Source organism: Trachymyrmex cornetzi, unplaced genomic scaffold (genome assembly GCF_001594075.2).
Source record: "Trachymyrmex cornetzi isolate Tcor2-1 unplaced genomic scaffold, Tcor1.1 scaffold61, whole genome shotgun sequence".
Lineage (NCBI taxonomy): Eukaryota > Metazoa > Arthropoda > Insecta > Hymenoptera > Formicidae > Trachymyrmex > Trachymyrmex cornetzi.
This window is the reverse complement of record NW_017299926.1, coordinates 929,244-948,061: the sequence shown is the minus strand read 5'-3', so window position 1 is coordinate 948,061 and position 18,818 is coordinate 929,244.

Below are 18,818 nucleotides of genomic sequence, written 5' to 3'. Positions count from 1 at the left end.
TATTTGTTCGAAATTCTCATTACTTGCATCACTAAAACCCATGTCAATTCGGTAGACTACGGTAATTACGAAGAGTATAAATCATGTAAAGATATCTTCATGATATCTCGAGGATAGAGCAGTCTTCGATTTATGACGTTTGTATGAAAATTTGTAACAGCCTTTCATCCGTAACTGCCGATATAATAATAAATCTTGATACAAACAATCTCGATCTCGCTTGTACGCCGCAAAAGCTTGAACATTCGCTCCCTTTTACCTCGATTAGCGTTCCTGTCGAGACTCTATCAGCCCATGTGTATAAAACATACCGCATAAAATCACTGTACGGCGAGACTAAACGAATTATAACTTACTGATAAACACACAAGAAATAACAGCAGATTTTCCAGAGACCCTTCTAAGATCGTGTAAGCGAGAGAGTCTCGATTATACACTCAAACACGTTAGGTAAATACATATCCGAACCCGGGACCAAACCCAACAAGTATGTACATACAACTGATTACGAGCACACGCCATACCGATAATTATCAACATCGATACACAGTGTGGTGTCTTCCACGTGCTACATGTAATGTATACCGCAAAGAGATCCAAACTGAGATAATCATTATCCTGTATTTTTTGATATCTAATCGCGGAAACTCGACTGGCTAGCTCGAAGATGCTTACTACCGACCTCGTGGTCTTGTAAACAGAGACTTACGAGACACTGGGTACTGAACCTCACAGTCGAGAATAGTTCCAAGTCTCGATTGCGAGCACCTGCGTGAATAAGCGATGTTCGAAGGATGCACTTGTCCGCCAAGTATTCTTACTGGCGTCGGATGTCCTACAGTGCATAATGGAGATTGATACGGCGCGGTAAATTCCGACGTATATGAGAATTTTGTATGACTCCAAAATAAATATGTTATACGTGTTTTCAGCGTTTACATTGTATTTTTAGATTTAATTTTGTATAATATTAATAATAGTTCACAATGTAAAATAATATATTTAAAAATAAGAATAGAAGTATTTTATATGCACGAGAGAGTACCGAAAAGTTTCCTCTAAAATTCCTCTAAAAATTCACACGTACTATTTTCTTCAAAAGTATAAGTATTTTTATTAACAAAAATTCGAAAAAGAAGTAAAACTATGATTTTTCATTTTTGCTCTTTCAATTAAATTTAAGTACATTCGAATCTCTTGCGCAAACCTACAGTTCTATCTTTCGCGAAACCGGCAACGCCCGTTTTGCATACCGAAGCAATGAATGCTAAAGCTTCATAGGATCCATTTTCTTTCCTTTCCTCTATTTATGTCTTCGTCACGTCTGTTCCCCTTCCTCGTTCTCTAGCTATCTTTCTCAAGATAGCTCGAGAGGCTTTTACCTTAGCGCGAGAAATGGCGTCGCGGCCCTACATGGCAGCAAGTCGTTAACGCGGTGTCGACGGTTTTCTCCTCTTGACAGTCTCTCGGCATTGTTGGCGCCTACCTGCCTGGATTGCAACGACACTCCACCTATCAGAAACCTCACCCTCGCTTCTCACCCTAATAAGGCACCCGTGAACACCAGGAATGTCTTCCGTGAGGTATTTCCTAGCGCGTTTACCGGTCACCTTTTAACTACCGATTGTCGGAAAGATCTATTTTATATCTGTAGTCGTAATAAAAGTACAGCCTATAAAATGCCATTCCATTTCAAGTCACAGCATAACTTAATATGCGGATATTTTTTAAAATAATATATGTGACGAATAAAACAGATTCGCAAAAGAACTTGCAGAACTACTTCTGTCTTCTGTTATATAAGTAGTCTACCCTGACACTTATTATAGATTCACGCGCGCCCGTTGTTAATTAATTCATACATTCATCTAAATATAGCTTACATTTTATATTTTTAAATTCTCTTAGATCAAGAAATAGAAAAATTATATAAAAATTCAATTTTTATATGTAATTTTATTTTACATAAACTTCAAAAACGTGCAACGGGAACTAAATTTATCAACAGCATGGGTGTTCCAATTTGGAACTGCGACGATCTCCACCAAACTCGAGAATGACATACGCTGATTGTATTTTCAATGGAGCTCGTCGACATAAATCCATCCATCCAGGATGGAATACGCCGCTCATCCATATTAACCTAAACGAAACGGCTCTCCTTCCGGGTGTAGTCTGTCCACGGTAAATGTCAATGGACTACCTTTTCGATATCAATCTCTTACCCAAGATACAGTTCAATCAGTATCTCAACTGTGTATTTAATAGATGGGTACAGTTTCATCAATGTAAGCTGCGATTAATGACGCGGAGTGCCACTTCCTCGCCGCTGCATTTACTTAAAATGCAGTCTCGTGGACGGAAATCATTAAAGTGATTTTTTTTAACATTATCGTAATTATATTGCAAGTAATTTTATATAATTTTTTGTCATTTTAATGTATTTTATATACGTCGATCTACATCATTAATGGTATAAACTGATTTATCGTCTGCTCCATTAAGTCGGTATACTTGCTTCATGAAGAGCTTAGATTACGAGGAATATATAAAGGTCGCGTCAAAATTTAAATACACAGATTTATATGTCACATATGATATTGTATGGATTTGCAAAGTGTATATATATATATATGTATATATACACACACAAAATTTATGCTTTCTTAATATTTTTCCCAATTAATACCTATATATATTAATCATTACTTTACATATTGAGAAAAATAATAATGAAACATTTAAACATTTTAAATATTAATTATTTTTTTTTTAAATATATAAGATTATACTTCGTAACTTGTCAGTTTTATTAAATTAAAAGCTTCTGCTATCCGCAATATAAGTATAGCTCCCGCTACACTAAAATATTTTCGTATAATTGAAAGATCGAATACGTTAAAGTCCATTTAGCCGTGACGTTTCCCAGTTATTTATAATACATGTATTTGACGTGGATATATCTGTGCCCCGATAAATTTATCGTCCGTTGATATTCAATTAATATAATTACTCGTATATACTTTAGGATATATAAGATCGATCGCTTACATAGAGACTTTTGCTCGGTACCTCCAGATTTCGCCACAGAATCAGGTGTTTCACTCTCGGCTGCAGAAACGATAATCGCGCGAACAGTTCAAAGGCAGTGGTTTAGTGCGTGCTCGCCGATCTTTAAAGCCGTTAATAAGGGGTTTTGGCAAATAACAAGGTCTGTCCGAGTAAACGTGTCTATTTACGAGATACGCGGCTGTGCAAATTCTGCTTCCTCGATCTTTCTCGTTTTTGATAATCATCGCATTGAGTTTAGGAAACTACTGATTAATTTTTTGGATATGTTATCAGCGCACATAAAACAAAAACTTCAAGAAAAGCATCTTTAATTAATTCTGGACTATCATAACAATATAATGGTAGTTTGAAATATGCCTGATATTTTAAAGAATATCTTTAAATTATTATCAACATATAGATAATAGTCATATTTTATAATACACATGATTTCGAGGAACTAACTAAAAATGTGAAGAAAAGCTCGCTATTAGTGGAGAAAACTGCAACCGAATATATTAATAAAAAATTATTTAAATATATATTTCAAGAATTTTGTGATCAATTTAATAAGAATTTCTTATTTGAGATATGAGAGTATTGGATTCATTGAAATGTAACGATTCAGAAAAAGGAATATATTCGTTTTCATTCATGTCCCCTTCGTTACTTGTCGAGACGCGAATGAAAGAGTACAAACATGCGATTTTACGTAATGAAAAATGACGACTTTCCGATATTGAGTCGCCGATTTATCATCGATATAACGAGCCAAATGGCTTCGACGTCGACAATAATTAACCCTCATTGATTGGCTCCATTGTGGATAAATAAGGCTCTGGTCGTTCATCTCTTCGGCGTATACTAATCGAGACGACGAGTATCCCCGAAGATGGGACCATCCAGTAAAGCGAACAGCGGGAGATACAAGTGTAAACTTAAAAGCATATTAGTTTCTCAGCAAATCAAAATTTTATTTGTCTTATGCAAATGTTGACTGCATATTGTCATGATATCTAACTAATGTTTCGATGTTATTTTACAAATCTTTGATGTTATTTTATATATTTTCCGTACACAAAAACGAAATTCTAAAAAATTAAAATTAATATTATAAAATGCTAATGATTTTGCAATCAAAATAGTTGTTAATATCGTAGGTAATCTCAAGCATATTAAACGTGCAGCTTCTTCTTAAAACTTCATCAAGTTGTATGATTGAAAAATAAAAATGACAAATATCGTTCGATAACAAGCTTTCCTCGGTCAATAAATATAGCCGCTGATACTTTAATACTTTATGAATTCAAAAGTGCCGGAAGATCTAGAGGCGTATGTATGTAGTAATGGTTTATCGATATATCGGGACGATTTGTCGCGGGCAGAGTCCGGTGTATTTTAAACATACATGGAATGGTAAAGTAACGCAAAACGAAGGATAGAAAATGGGAGAAGGAGAGAGAGAAAGCACGAAAGAGAGCGATAACACGCGATTTACTAATCGTGGTATCGCCTCTATCCCCAGGGGTCATGGAGTTGGACGATGAGCAACGGCGATGTACATTATTCGTAGAGAGGCTCTGAAGTGCACGAAATCCCCCTTCCTTGTGTGTGAGATACGACTGGACGTTTCGACTTCTCGGAACCAGCGAGGCCGACGAGCCTGGTAAACCGCGGGGATCCTCGCCCACGCTTAAACCGGTGCACAAAGCGGAGAAATCAAAACCAAATTCGATCCGGGATCCGACGTCTCATCGGACATGGGCGGATGAAACAGGTGGAGGTTTGACTTCGGCAGGTCAGCGGAAATTAATACGATCATCGAGACACGACTTGATTCTTTTATGTCCACCTTTTGTAATGTATGTCTAGGAAACATTCCTCTTTATCGAATGTATATATAATTCGTAATAAACCTAATAAGTGCTAAGAAAAAGGAAAAAGTTTATCTAGCACACTTGTCTATTTAAAACACTTTCGAATAATATTAATTATCATAATTCACTTATTGTGTTATAAAGAAACATTATTGCATAAATTTCTAAGTTCCTATTATATTTTTAGAACAATTTGATCCAAATATTTTTAATGACCATTTGCGACCTGCTAGAAAGATAGTGAGAAGGAACTCTCTGAAGTGAATGCTTCGAAGTAGCTTTGTTAAGTACTTCGAGATCATCGCAGAGCACGTCAAAATGGTTTATAGTAGTATCAAATCAGCTCTCGACGAAATGCGCTGCCTTTCACGCCAAAATCGGCACCCTTAATACGCCTCCGCAAGGTGATGCAACATGTGTATTATCGACGCGGAAGAATGCCGGCCGATCGCACAACTCGAGAGAATGCAACGTTTACGTAGTCTTAGGTATTCGCACGAAGGAACCTTGTTCTTCCACAGCGAACCATAAATCCTAGTGCAGCGGCTTGCCACTCGACCGGGCTGAGTTCGCCACACAGGTCGTGCCTAACCACTAAAAGGTAATTGGCGAAATGTGGCAATTCCTAATTACCTGAGATACCATACCTAATTCCGCGACAAACTTGCGGCGGAACAGAGGTCGACAAACGAAGTACTTTTTTTTCTTTTTCTGTATTAATTAATGGCTACTGCTGTGCTATCCAATGGGTGTTTCAAGAATTTGTTTCCATTATTTTGTGCTTTGTTAGATAAAAAAACGACAGTCTTTTGTAAGTTATTAATTATTTTATATTTTGCTCAAAATTATGTCAATACTGTAATAATTGCAGCCATACAATAATTATAACTGCAATTTCCCAAAAAATAAAATATATACATAAATTCTTTTAAATTAACAAAAAAGATTTTTTAAGTGTTGTACAAACAACTATTTAACATTTCTTTTTAAATAACTCAATGTCTCAATGTGCAAGGAATTTATAATAACAATAACTATCTTATATTTACATATATATTACAATATATATAGAAATGTCATACAAACTCATATGATATTTAATGTAATTTTATATTTAACCTGGATCTCAAATAGAATTAATATTTCTACGATTTCCGCGAATATATCTTTCTAGCGAGAGAGATGCTAATAATATTGAATTGTCCCATTAATACGGTCATCAACCCTCGTTTGCATCGTGAAGTTACATCAGATACATAATTTAAATTTCGAAAAAAGGCTTTTACTGCTCGTCAATGATCGTAATTCAAGGATCGTCGCGTCGTTAAAGCGCAAACGTGACTATCGAGAGAGATCGAGATGCTCATCGAAATTTTACGCGGTCGACACTTACACGAGATTACGGATATCTCTCTAACTGTCCTACAGAGCCTCTAATAAAGATGTCTCCACGATTTTATACGACTCTATTTGGTGCGTAGGCAGCGGATTTTACGACGATCTTTACATATTATCGTCGTGAGAGCGTATACGATGTCGATCTCGCTTTGCAGCTCAGTTCATAGATTCGCACCTGGTTTTAACACCTCGTAAAATTATGAGCGATCGTCGCCTAATGCTGTCAGGATATCACGAGTGATGTGTCATCCCATTATACCTAATAGCCTTTTGATGCTGTCGTATCGAACAGGTGAAATTCACACACGCTAATACTGAATCTGCCAACGTATTAGCTTATTGTGAGTGTAATATCCTTTCGGTGAAATTTAACATCTCTCAAAATTATTCATAAATAAACTATTTGATAATCTAATTAAATACTTATTCGGGGAAATAAAAAAAAATTATTTGTACAAAAATATGCAAAAAATATATTAATATTATGGAAACAAATTATGGAAACAAAAATATAAAACGCAACGATCAATGGCAACGTCTTTTAGTGATTTATTTTAAATTTTAATGCTTATCAAGCATTATGCAAACAAGAAAATTATCGGTCACAAGAAGAAAAAGGTTAAATAGCGCTAAACGTGCAAGGCATAATAAAAGATAAAATTTTAAAAAAGAGAGAGAGAATTCAATTAAGTGAGAAAATACAACAAATCTAACGTAAAAAAAGAGGTACTGTATGTATATGTAAATTATCTAACTTTTTAATAGCCACATAAAATCGAAAGAACTTTGTTATTTCACAACTTGTTAATCTATCAAAGAACTATGAAGTGAAATCATACGTGCGTGAATTAAGTGTCGCCAAGACACAAATAGCGTGTTCGACGAATGCAAACGGTCGTTAGACAAACTCGCGCGACGAATCCGCGATAATTCTAAGCGGCGGAGCTATTAACGCGCTGTTAATACGAATGAGCGGGTAGGCGACGAACGACATCACGGTGGTTCGTCCTCGACGAACATTCCAGAGAAATCCCGCCAGTGTAGACGAATGGCATAAATCAGCGGTACATTAAGTGTCCTCTGTATTAATTAAGATAGCACGCCCCGAGACAACCGCAAACAAAGACGAACAATCACGTAGATTCGGATAGAAGAAGAGGGAAGAAACTGTTTTGTGAAAGGGAAGCTTCGCTTAAGAGCAAGGAGAGAATAAGTGACCAGGAAAGAGGGACAGAGAAGGAAGTTGCGAGGACGACGAAGGTGGACGGTGTGCTAGCGTGATCCTTTAGAAGCGGGGGCCAAGGGTACAAGACGGGAAGGTAAGAAGGTAGGCATAATGGCGTAATTATCCGAGGACGAGACAAATTGCGTACACGCCTGCTCGCGACACGCCACGATCCACATGTTCAAGTGACGCGCCGCCACCAACTCCTTCGGATGGCTTCCACGGTGCGTAGGAGTCGAACTTCAGCCCTAAGGGGTTCTCCCCCATGCGTCGCAATTGTCTCGTTAAAGTCACCGCGGGATGCCTCAGAAGAAAGATCCACCTGATCACACGAGAGGAGAGTCTCCGGGGGAGGATGGTCGCGTACAACTCGCTGTTGTCTTCACGGTGAATTATATCCGCGATGCGGCCTGAAGATTATGATGCGTTCCTCGTTTATTCTACACGTATCTTCACTTGTCTGACATACGCGGAATACCGACGGACATTTAAATACCTTCAGCGTTTCGTTTTGACGGAACGATGTCTTTCTTTATCGTCACAAACATAGCCGGACGGTTAATCGTACTAATCCGCGCAGACGTACCATGTTATGTTGTTACTGCACAACTGCAACCGTTCTTTCAGAAATTATTTAGATTCTGATATTATATGAATCCATAGATATGAAGAAGTATGTGTGTTGTAAGATATGCGTCTTGTTTCTCGCTTATCTCGGACGCAGTGAAAATTTTAGAAAGAGGATTCGAAAGTTTGGGAAACGGTGCTTCCAAGATGTGCGCAAACGCGGCAAAGATAACGTGTACATAACGGTTACGGAAGTTACATGCTTAGAAATCCAGGTATCTTCTTGTGATTGAGATAACGTTGATCGCTGCATAGTTGTGGTAAACGATATTACTTTTCGAGCTGAAGACAATCGTGATACTTGCAAACTTCTCATTTAGTCGAAAATTTCTACTTATATTTCTTGATTTATAATCTTAAACTGTACACTTCATTAAATTAAAATAATACTATCTTCTCAATTAAAATTATCAATAATAAACTAAATTCTGAGTGACTGAGATTTTATATATGGAGACTGAGAAAAGTGTTTTGATCAAACTAACAAAAAAATCCAACAAGAATAACATTTTGGTGTGATGAAACAGAATTTCTGGTATCATAATTAGAAATTCTGTTTGGTCTGACCAAAATATCATTCCTCCTGGGCTTTTTTGTTGATTTAATAAAAATATTTTTCTCAGTGTAAAGACTATGAAAATATAAGTAAATACTTTACAGGTTTATATACTCCTAAATACTCAGTCCTAAATATGATCCTTAATAAAGGTAATACCGAATAAAATGTTCACGCTATAAAAAATAAATTTGTTGTGCGACGTAACGACGCCTGTCTTTCAGCAACGAGACAATATAGCGTACGAGTGCATCGAACCTTTACATCGCAGCTCGCTTTTGCTTATAATCTCGTCGGATACCGCTAAGAGCCGTGTCTTACGATCGTTTCGCTTTGCATCATTACCGTCTCGATAGCGCTGAAAATACCTATCTTTTATTACTGGTCTCTTCTTTATCTACTTACTTACGTATCAATTTAGTTATCTATAAATCACTCCATCGGCAAATCTACGTATCTCTATCGCGGCGATACAGAAGAGCTACCTTCCACGGCGACGTAACGACCACCTAATGGGAATAGTAGCCTACACGTGTATAATTCAACTCGACCCGACGGAAGGCAGCCCTGTTGTTTCTGGCGCTACACCCTGACAAAGCGTTTCCCGCAAGAGAAAGGCACGTATAATATAATCAGTAATAGCGATTGCAAGCTCTCGAGCTATCTCCCGAAAATACATCGCTCAATTGCCAGCGAGAAAACCTCGAGGCTAGTCTTACGACTTGCTTCTTACATCAGAATGAAATGTGATCGGAGTTTCAAAACTTTCGCAATTCAGATCTGTGTTTGATTAAAACATGCGATTTATTATAACTCATATTCTTGTGCCATTTCGTGAAAAAATTTTTAATCGAAAACTTGTTCAGAATTCAAACATTAGATTTCAACATTTCTTGGCGTTATACTTCTAAACATAAGACAGACCGAGTCAGAATATTTCAATACATGGATAATAACATTTGATAAATGAAACATAGCATTATCAAAATATGATATATAACGTCAAAGTGTAAAACTCGCATCAGAGTGTAATGTAGTATCACAAGGTGCGATGAGGCATAACCTGTTATCGCTGCGTTTGAAACTTTGTGCGCGTGAGAACGTTCGTGTCAGGTCTTCGACACGTGCGGTGCCTTAGGTAGAAAGGTGGCTCTGAATCGTCGGAAGGCGCAATACTGCGTTGAGAGGTAAAAGTGCGTTTTCCATCAAGCGGCGAACCGCAATGCGGCGTAGTGCACATGGTAGTCGCGCGCGTTGGCGAGCCGAGCGGTCGCATATACCGCGCGGTTGCGCACGGTGCATCGCAAATTGTATTATGCCACATGTATGCAGATATGCCTTTCCCCTGCCGCAAAACGCAATTGTCCCCGGTCCCCGGAGTACAGTGGGACGGGGCGCGTAGCGCACCACACGTAGACACATTAAATGCGCGCGACGCGTAACTGTAACCGCTTTCGCGTTTGTAAGAAGTACTCTTCCTGTGTGCAACTTGCGTGCACCAAACTGCGCACGGCGGCGTGCGTGATTATTTTTCCCGCGACTTCCCTCGCTCCCGGCTGTGGCGGAGCATCGCGGCGATTTACGAGTTTTATCCTTTTTTTCCTCTCTCGTCCTCCCGAGATAACGACCGCGTTCCTCGTACCAGAAACGATCCTCTCTCCTCGTCCATTTTTCGAGACGACGCTGTCGTAGCTCCATCCCGGCGATTTCCGCATTGTTCACAACGCTATTATGATGATCGGCGGTGTTGACTATAAGAGCACATCTTCAAATATCGCATAATAAGAGCATCTTCAAATAATAATAATGTGTGGAGCAATCGAAGCAGATTTGCAAGTTGTCCTTCGTTACCATAACAAGTCTCAACGTAAGTAATATGCGCAATAAAATATTATTATTAAAAAATACTTAAATCAAATAAATAAATTGTTAAATAGTTCAATATGAACAACATTCTTATCTCAATCGCCAACAGCCTACTGCCCAACAAGACTATATAAAAAACATAAAGTATATGCTTTGCGAAAACTCATAAGAGTTCTCCAAATTATTCAAAGCAGTCCGGAAAATGTATTAAGATGTTTTATGCCGAATGGATAAGCTGCTGGGCAGACAATAGCGCGATAACTCATAATAGCATCGGACATTATACCATTGATAGGATACAGGGCTATGTACTCCATGAATGCCAATGAGAGTGCAAACAATGGTCCACGTAGGTAATAATTCTGTGATCCGTATTCTTTCGTCGTTCGATTTAAGCCGGCCCGTCGCGAACCCGCACCGTTAGGAAAGTGCAACCGCATTTATTAACGCCGACCGGCGGCCGTGCATCCGCGACACGTCAATGTCCGCATAAATATGGATATGAGACTTACACGACAATACAAAATAATTAATTCGGATATTGATAGACGCAAATAGTTCCGCACGTTAAATGCTAATTTGCAATGTTATTTTTAACAGTATATTATTTGTATAATTACGTTAAATCATGCAGTCATATCATGAAAAGTTGAAGTTTATTGCATTTTTATATTTCTTATTAAGAAGCACGTTACATTTTCTTTTATGAAAAGAATAATTATAAAACATTATAAATAAACGTTATTTCAAAATCTGGCAAAAATATTAAAATTTATTAATAATTTATGTAGACTATAACGTTTTATCTGTTTGTACCCGTGTAAAATATATTTTATGTGCCTCACGAAATTCTCAACAAGTTCAATGAACGTATCTATGGAACACGTGTTAAGTATTCGCATAATTAACTTGATGGAAAGTCGACTTTGCTGTACTGCTAATCAACGCAAAAACTTGGAAGGAATGCTGGAGCACATCAAGACGAATTTACTCATGGTGAAAGAAAAAGAGATACAACTCGATCACTATCCGTTTATATTTAGTTGATCTTTCGATCCACTATGCCAGTAAACAGTCCGTGGATGGGACTCGGTTCTCCTTTTCTTCCTCGGCATTCGCGCCTGTTATTTTCGCCCTCGCCACCGGCGCATCTCACGCAAAAAGGCCATCGGGAACTCTGATCGGAGACAAGGGGGCAAAAGGTGGGTAGAAAAATGAGTAAAGTGGAACAGGGGCAACAAAGGCGTACCAAAGGAGCATCGACAAGAAAAAGAATCGAAAAGCATCGCCTACGCCCCAGCGGACAGACTCCCCTATTGTAGTAGTCTCTTCCTCGTCGTCGTTGTTGTCGTCTTCTTCTTCTCGTTCTTCTTCGTCTTCGTCTCCTGCTGCTTCTTCTTCTTCTTCTTCTTCTTCTTCTCTGTACATGCATGCCACTGACTAAGCCCTCGCTCCTTCTGACAATGAGTCAGTGCACTCGCCACGCACTCGACGAGGGAAGTGGGAAAACAAAAATAAGATGAGGCCGTTCTCGAAGAAGAGGAAGAGGAGGAGAAGGAGAACAGCAAGAAGAAGAAAACTCACCCATGGAATACGGGCCAACGACAGGATGCGATGCATCACTGTCGAGAATCGAGCTTGGTTAGGGGTCAAAGTTTACTGAATCGGGAGGACAGTTCTTCCTCACATCTTATTCTGCTACTTTTCTTTTATACTTGGTTTCCGTTGGTAGCTCGTTATGCGTGTACCGTAAGGCGTTGGGATATAATTGAATTTTATGCGAAAAAAATATACAAAATACGAATACACGCATTTTAAGTATTTATATCATTTACATGCAATATATTATATATATAATGTATATAGAAAAATTATTTTCTTTTCAAGGGGTTAGACTGGCGTAAAATTTTTTTTAAATTGAAAAAATTTTTTTTACTTTAAAAAGTAGTTTGAAACCTGTAGAATATGGAACAAAAGGTCTTAAGTATAAATTCGAATTAGTTTCTGAGTTACAAAGCCTATAAAATTTGTACTATATGATATAAAGATTATGTTGTAGAACTTTAAATGCGTTTTTTTCTTGAAACTTTGTTTTTCAAAATGTGGTGGAAGGTTTCTCAGGATGTACTCATCGGATTGATTTGAATTTTGGTTTTTTATTATATATAATATTCTTTAAGCATTGACCGAGGAGTTTTATAATATCATTATTATTTTGCAAGATACTAATAAATTAATTAACAATATTTGTGCCAAAAGTCAAACCAAAAGTTAAAAAAATTTTTTTCAGTCAAATTTTAATAAATTTTGAATAAGCTCGGTTAATGCTTAGGGAATACAATACACTACAGTAACATATATATTTTTTTATTTCATACGATCCAATATGGCGGAATCATCGACACCAATAACTGATGCGAAAAAAACTAATCTTTTATAACATTTTAATAAATGTGTTAAGATTATTATTCTTCCTTTCATTTTGCATATTTTATACCTTCAATGTGTACTTGAATAAGGTACCAAAACACAAGTCTGCAGCTTTTTTATTTCTTCGGTAATCCACGCTTAAAAATTACCTATTTTTACGGCTGGTCACATCGGTCTAACCCTTTAAACTGATTACTACGTAAATGAAAGTTTTTTGATCTCAAGAATTATTTACATCATGATTTTTTCAGAGGTAAGAGATTTAATTATAATTCTATCTGTATTATGAAAAAGATGCACATGCAAGAGAAAGGCTGCGCAATAAACGTTATGTTAAAGACCTTATTTCTACAGAACGGACATCCGGCTATTTACCACAACGAATAATTCAGTCCATAATTCCTAAGAAGGAATGTAGAAAGCGGAGGCGCGTAGGTTAAAGTTCGATACGACATATGGACGGTTTCGATTTTTTCGTGGTTCGACAGTACGGAGTACGTTTGCTTGCCTACGCATCATGAGAGGAAAGTGGTACGTGAATGGATATCGCAAATCAATTTATTTGATGAGAGAGAAACTATGATGAGGTACGGTACGCATCAAATGATGCTAGTGACTTCTCAAGTCTTTGACTAATAATTCTTAAGAATTTTTAGCAATAATAACACAAAAAAGTAGCAATAAATTTATACATCTAATTTAATTAATTAAAATATATCATAATCTCTCTCTTTCTATCTCTCATATAAAATATAGAATTAATAAAAAAATAAATAATTCTTTCACAAACACGCTTTCTTAAAAAAAAAAACTAAATTGTTTTTATGTTATATGTATAAATAAAAACGGGAATACGTATTACAAATTTGAGATGAAGACTGACAGTTACTTATATCTTTCATATATTTCTTCAAAGAGAAAATGTCCTCATTCATTCTACTCGCGCATAATTATTTTTAAAAATTCCCATAATGATTTCCAAATAAGATCATTTTACGGAAAGTTTCTTGGCAGTTGAGAGATTGATGCTTAACTTTCATTAGTTTTCGCACAGATTCGTCCTCGCAATGCACGTATATACTCACGGCGGATTTACTCGCGCTTACCAATTACCGTTAAGCATCCAAGTTGAGTCGAGTCGTTTCCACGGTAATCTCGGTTTCTATAATCCCGCGTGCGCCTTCTTCCCTCCTGGCGATTGTCCAGCTGTCAGGCAGCGCGAAACTATAAGCGCATCTCTACTGAGCGCCATTCGCTTTTTGTCTGGCTAGGCAGCCACTCGCGACGTGTCAGCTTTCTTCTTCCTACCCCAAGATCGCGCTCGTAGATTTGGCTGATCTTGGAAGCCAAATGATGACGGCGATGCAGATAAGTGCCGTGGCCGCTTGAGGCCACCGAAGTTTCTCGCATAGGAAACTATGCCCTTAGCAATCGGAAATGGCATAATGACGATGTAGCCGTAACTTAAAAAATGTTTTACACAGCTTATTGAACATGCATTGTCGGCGTGCATCTCATATAATATGATTCACTCGTGAAGAGTGAACTTGCGTTCTAAGGAAGAAAATTATCTATGAAAATGTGTTACTTGGATATGTCTATCAATTAACACAATTATTACTTATAAAAATCACGTACTTGTATCTCTTAAACCGTAAAGATTTTGACATCAGCATAATTAAGCTCGATCCATTTTGTTAATGCTGTCGTGAAGACACATTGGACAAGTAAACAAGAAATAGATTCGAAATCGATTTCTTTTGAAATGCTTCGAAAGGAGATGTTATTCGAGTATTACTTTCGATAAAGCAATGCTCTAGTAACGTTTCTCGATCTTTAATTGATGAGCATCGTCGTTGATTTCATTATCGTAGACAAATATATTTGTAAACAAGGACTAAACGGAACGCGTAACCGGCCTTCTCGAGACTTCGGTATCGTATAATTTATTCTTCTAACGTAGCCTATTATGCGCTACAAGATGTCATCTGGCATACAGATCTGGAAGAGAGCGTGCGACGCAATAAAGAAGGAAAGGAAGAACGGAAGGAACAGGCGGGTTGAAGAAGAGAGAGAGATTCGTATCGATAACCAGTAACACTGGTAACACAGGTAACTGTTAGTGACGTGACGATTTCGACAGTGGGACCTACCGGACTTGGACAGCCGCTTCATCATGGTATAAAGTCCCATCGTCACTATCGGATTAACTCAGGCGGAAAGACGTGTGTTTTCCTTTCCGTTCGTCCGCAACAGACACCGGTGAAGAGCGATAACCGTGTTTGCGATAAATCGGATAAGGCGCAGACTATCGTCAGTCAAAATCTATCACCAACCTATAATTGTAATTACAGTCGACTTAGCACCTGCGTCTAAACATTCTAAACTGTTTTGCATACAAGTCGAAAATGCGTAATCTGGCCTTAATCGACGAAGATAAGAGTAAAAGACGCAGGAATATAGGAGCAATCTTAGCATAAGATTCAAGAAGTACAATCCGAAATTAATTCATGGCTAGAATTCTTTGACTTAATATAATAATATTTCACAATATTAAATCATTGTACTTTTGATATGCAGAAATGAAAGATTAGAATGACGTGATTAATTTTTAGAGGGTGGGAATCTATTTTCAAAATCTTGTACCTTTTCCTTGAGTAAGATTTATCATAGTTCATTATTTTATTATAATCTCTCTCTCTCTCTCTCTCTCTCTCTCTCTCCCTCTCTCTTTTTACCAAAAGCAATACTATAATGACTTTCCTGTCCTGTAAAGATTAAAATAGATATCCTATTGTTAGTCAGCCAACCCGAATCGGATTTTGCTGCTACTTTGAACCCTAGTTTCAGGACGTATGTAGACTCTAAAGATTTATAATTAGGATGTATAGACTCTAGAGATTTATAAAAGGTTCTAATCTAATAAATTGAGCTCTTACGTTGAACCTGTAAATGGCAGTTATTGGAAGATTTTCTATTTTTAGGTTCAAAAGAAATTTTCTAATAGAAGCTGTAAATTAAGTAATATTAAAAGGGTCCTACTTGATTGTTCAAAAATATTAAAACAGATTTATAAAGTTTAATTGAGGTTGAAAGAGGTTCAAAGTAGGACCAAAATTTCGACTCGGAAATTAACTCGAATGCACGGTTTCTCATTCGCCATTGATAAAAATAATCCTCCATTTCTTTTAAAAATGTAGGAGTTCGGAAGCAATCTTGTTAAGGTCTAGTAAGGCTCGACGATGAGGTCACAACCTTTCGTATACGATAGCTGATGCAACTGTGGTAATAATTCGCGAAATCAAAAGGTCACGATCCCGGGCAACTTCGGCTCGATCATCGGAACGAGGCAAATCGTCGCCGATATCGATCGGTTTCCCCGAGAGCAACGCGAATGCGTTTCGAGATCAGCGGTGAGAAATCTACGTGACGGCATTAAGCGGCGATTTCGCTCGATTCTTCGTAAATTGCCCTTGTAAATTCCCCCCGCGGTGCAGAAATATTCTCATAAGATGTCGATCGGATTACATCGATTTCTTCCCTCACTTTGTTGTAGCCGTTCCTTCCAGTTCCTTCGTTCGTATCTTTCGTTCTTTATTGTAGGATATACTCGCGATTTGTCTCGGTAAAATTGTGCTAGAAGGTGAATAGTAGGAGGAAATGGAATGAATCAGCGTTGATGAAACGTTTGTAATGGCTTTTTGCTAAACCGCTGGTAACATCACAGACATTTCGTCAGTGCAATCATTTCTTCACATTTCATAAGTGAATTTAATATATGCGTATGTGTATGTGTATGTAATTCTTGAATTTTTTTAGAATGCTATATGTAGAAACGCTACCTTAGTTTAACCTGGCTTTAAATAATCAATAACGCATATTCTAGATATATTTCCAATATACAGTGTAGGTATGATAAATAAATAAAATAAAGAAATACATTATTCTAAGGAACACCTAACCCTAATCGGTATTTATGGATTCAGTGAACTCGAATATTTTTTTAATTGCGTTGTGAAAAATTGTTTACAACGAATACATTTTTACAGCCTTACATAAGTTTAAGTTATATAATTTTATTTTGATCAGATTTTGATCTATAAAATGAGAAAAAATTGTTTAATTATATATACGTCAACTTTAAGCAAAAATACATTAATTCAAAGTATACTAGATCTATTAACATCAGTTAAGAAAATTTCGGAACAAATACCAATTAGAATTAAAACACAAAAAATATATAAATATTTTATGTATCATAAAAATTTATTATAATTTTGTTTAATTTTGAGTAATCAAGAGAATTTTCTCTCTTTATAGGATTAGCTCTTAATAATCTGATATAGTCGTATATCGATCACGTTGTCTTACTATCGATCATGACAGAGACACTCAGCACAGATGCATGCGCCTTAGAAGATAAAAGTGCTGCTCGAAGTGTGTACTACATCGGATAGATACCATAACTCCTGATGCTTGAAAGGAATTTCATTATCTCTAATCTACGTAGAAATAATATTGCGCCAGTAGCAGCGACGTAGAAAAAAAGGCACGAAGAAAAAATAAAAACATCACATCGAAGGTAACTGATTAAAACGAGAGAAAGAGAGAGAAATAAGAACAAGAATGAAACGTGCGAATAGCCGACGATAGGAAAGTACAGGAGAGAAAAAAGAGAGGAACAATCGCCGCTGAAGAAACGCATGAAAGTATACCGGTTACGTGAAAAGGACAAGAGGAGATGAGAGAAGACTCTAAGAGGAGAAGAAGAAACCAGCGCGGATCGCTTAAGGAGATCCCAAACGGGCGGAAGAGACGAAAGGGTAAGAAGCATCGGAGAATCAAGGAGCGAAGAAGAAATCGAGCGTTGTATCGGTTCAGGTCCGCGCGCATCGCGGCTGAACAACCATAGATTCAATGGGTACGCGAATGGACCATCAGTCACCAGATAATCTGTAGCTCCTTGGAATATTGACAATGACAAAGGGGCCCGATAGACGCGCGCGGGCTGTTCACCGGCAAGCAGCTACTACCTGCTATCCATAAAGCCCCCGCGTAGTTCGCCTCGAGCGCAATTCTCTCGTGCGCGCACTCACTGTTCACCACTCTTCTGCCTCGTCAGCGAGGCAACTCTGCTCGTCCTCGTTTCATCTCGGTTAATTTCCCTCTGTCGCTTTTTCCGGGTGCCCTTGTTCGTCACAGCCGCGCTCAGCTTATCAATCATTTTCTACTCCTTCTTCTTCTTTCTACCGCGTTACGGTCTTCAGTGCTTTATAAGCAGAAACAAACGCGGTTGCGGAGGCTGCTAGTTCAATTTAGAAAGTCTTTCGAGTCTAAACATTTGTATATCTAATATATTATTAATTAATTATTAATTTTTAACTATTATAATGTATATTATAAAATGTATTATAAAAATTTTAATTCAACACAAACGTCTTATAAGACTAAAGAATATCTACATATTTGAAAAAAATAAAAAAAATAATATTGTTACAAAATGGAAGCTTAGATTAATTTTATCACAGCATTTAATAATTAAAAATTAAATAATATTTTAATACATACATATATAGTATATATATGTACACATATATTGTTCATTATGATATTCATGTTTATTGCATCAAAAATATAATCGCAATTTGTTTGGTGCGTAGGAAAGGAACAAGAAGAATATGTATTTATGTTAATCATTGTACTTTGTCCAATAATTTCAATCTGTGATTTGCTTGTATTCAAAGAAATATGAATACACATATTTAAAGCACAAATTAAAATACTTCAA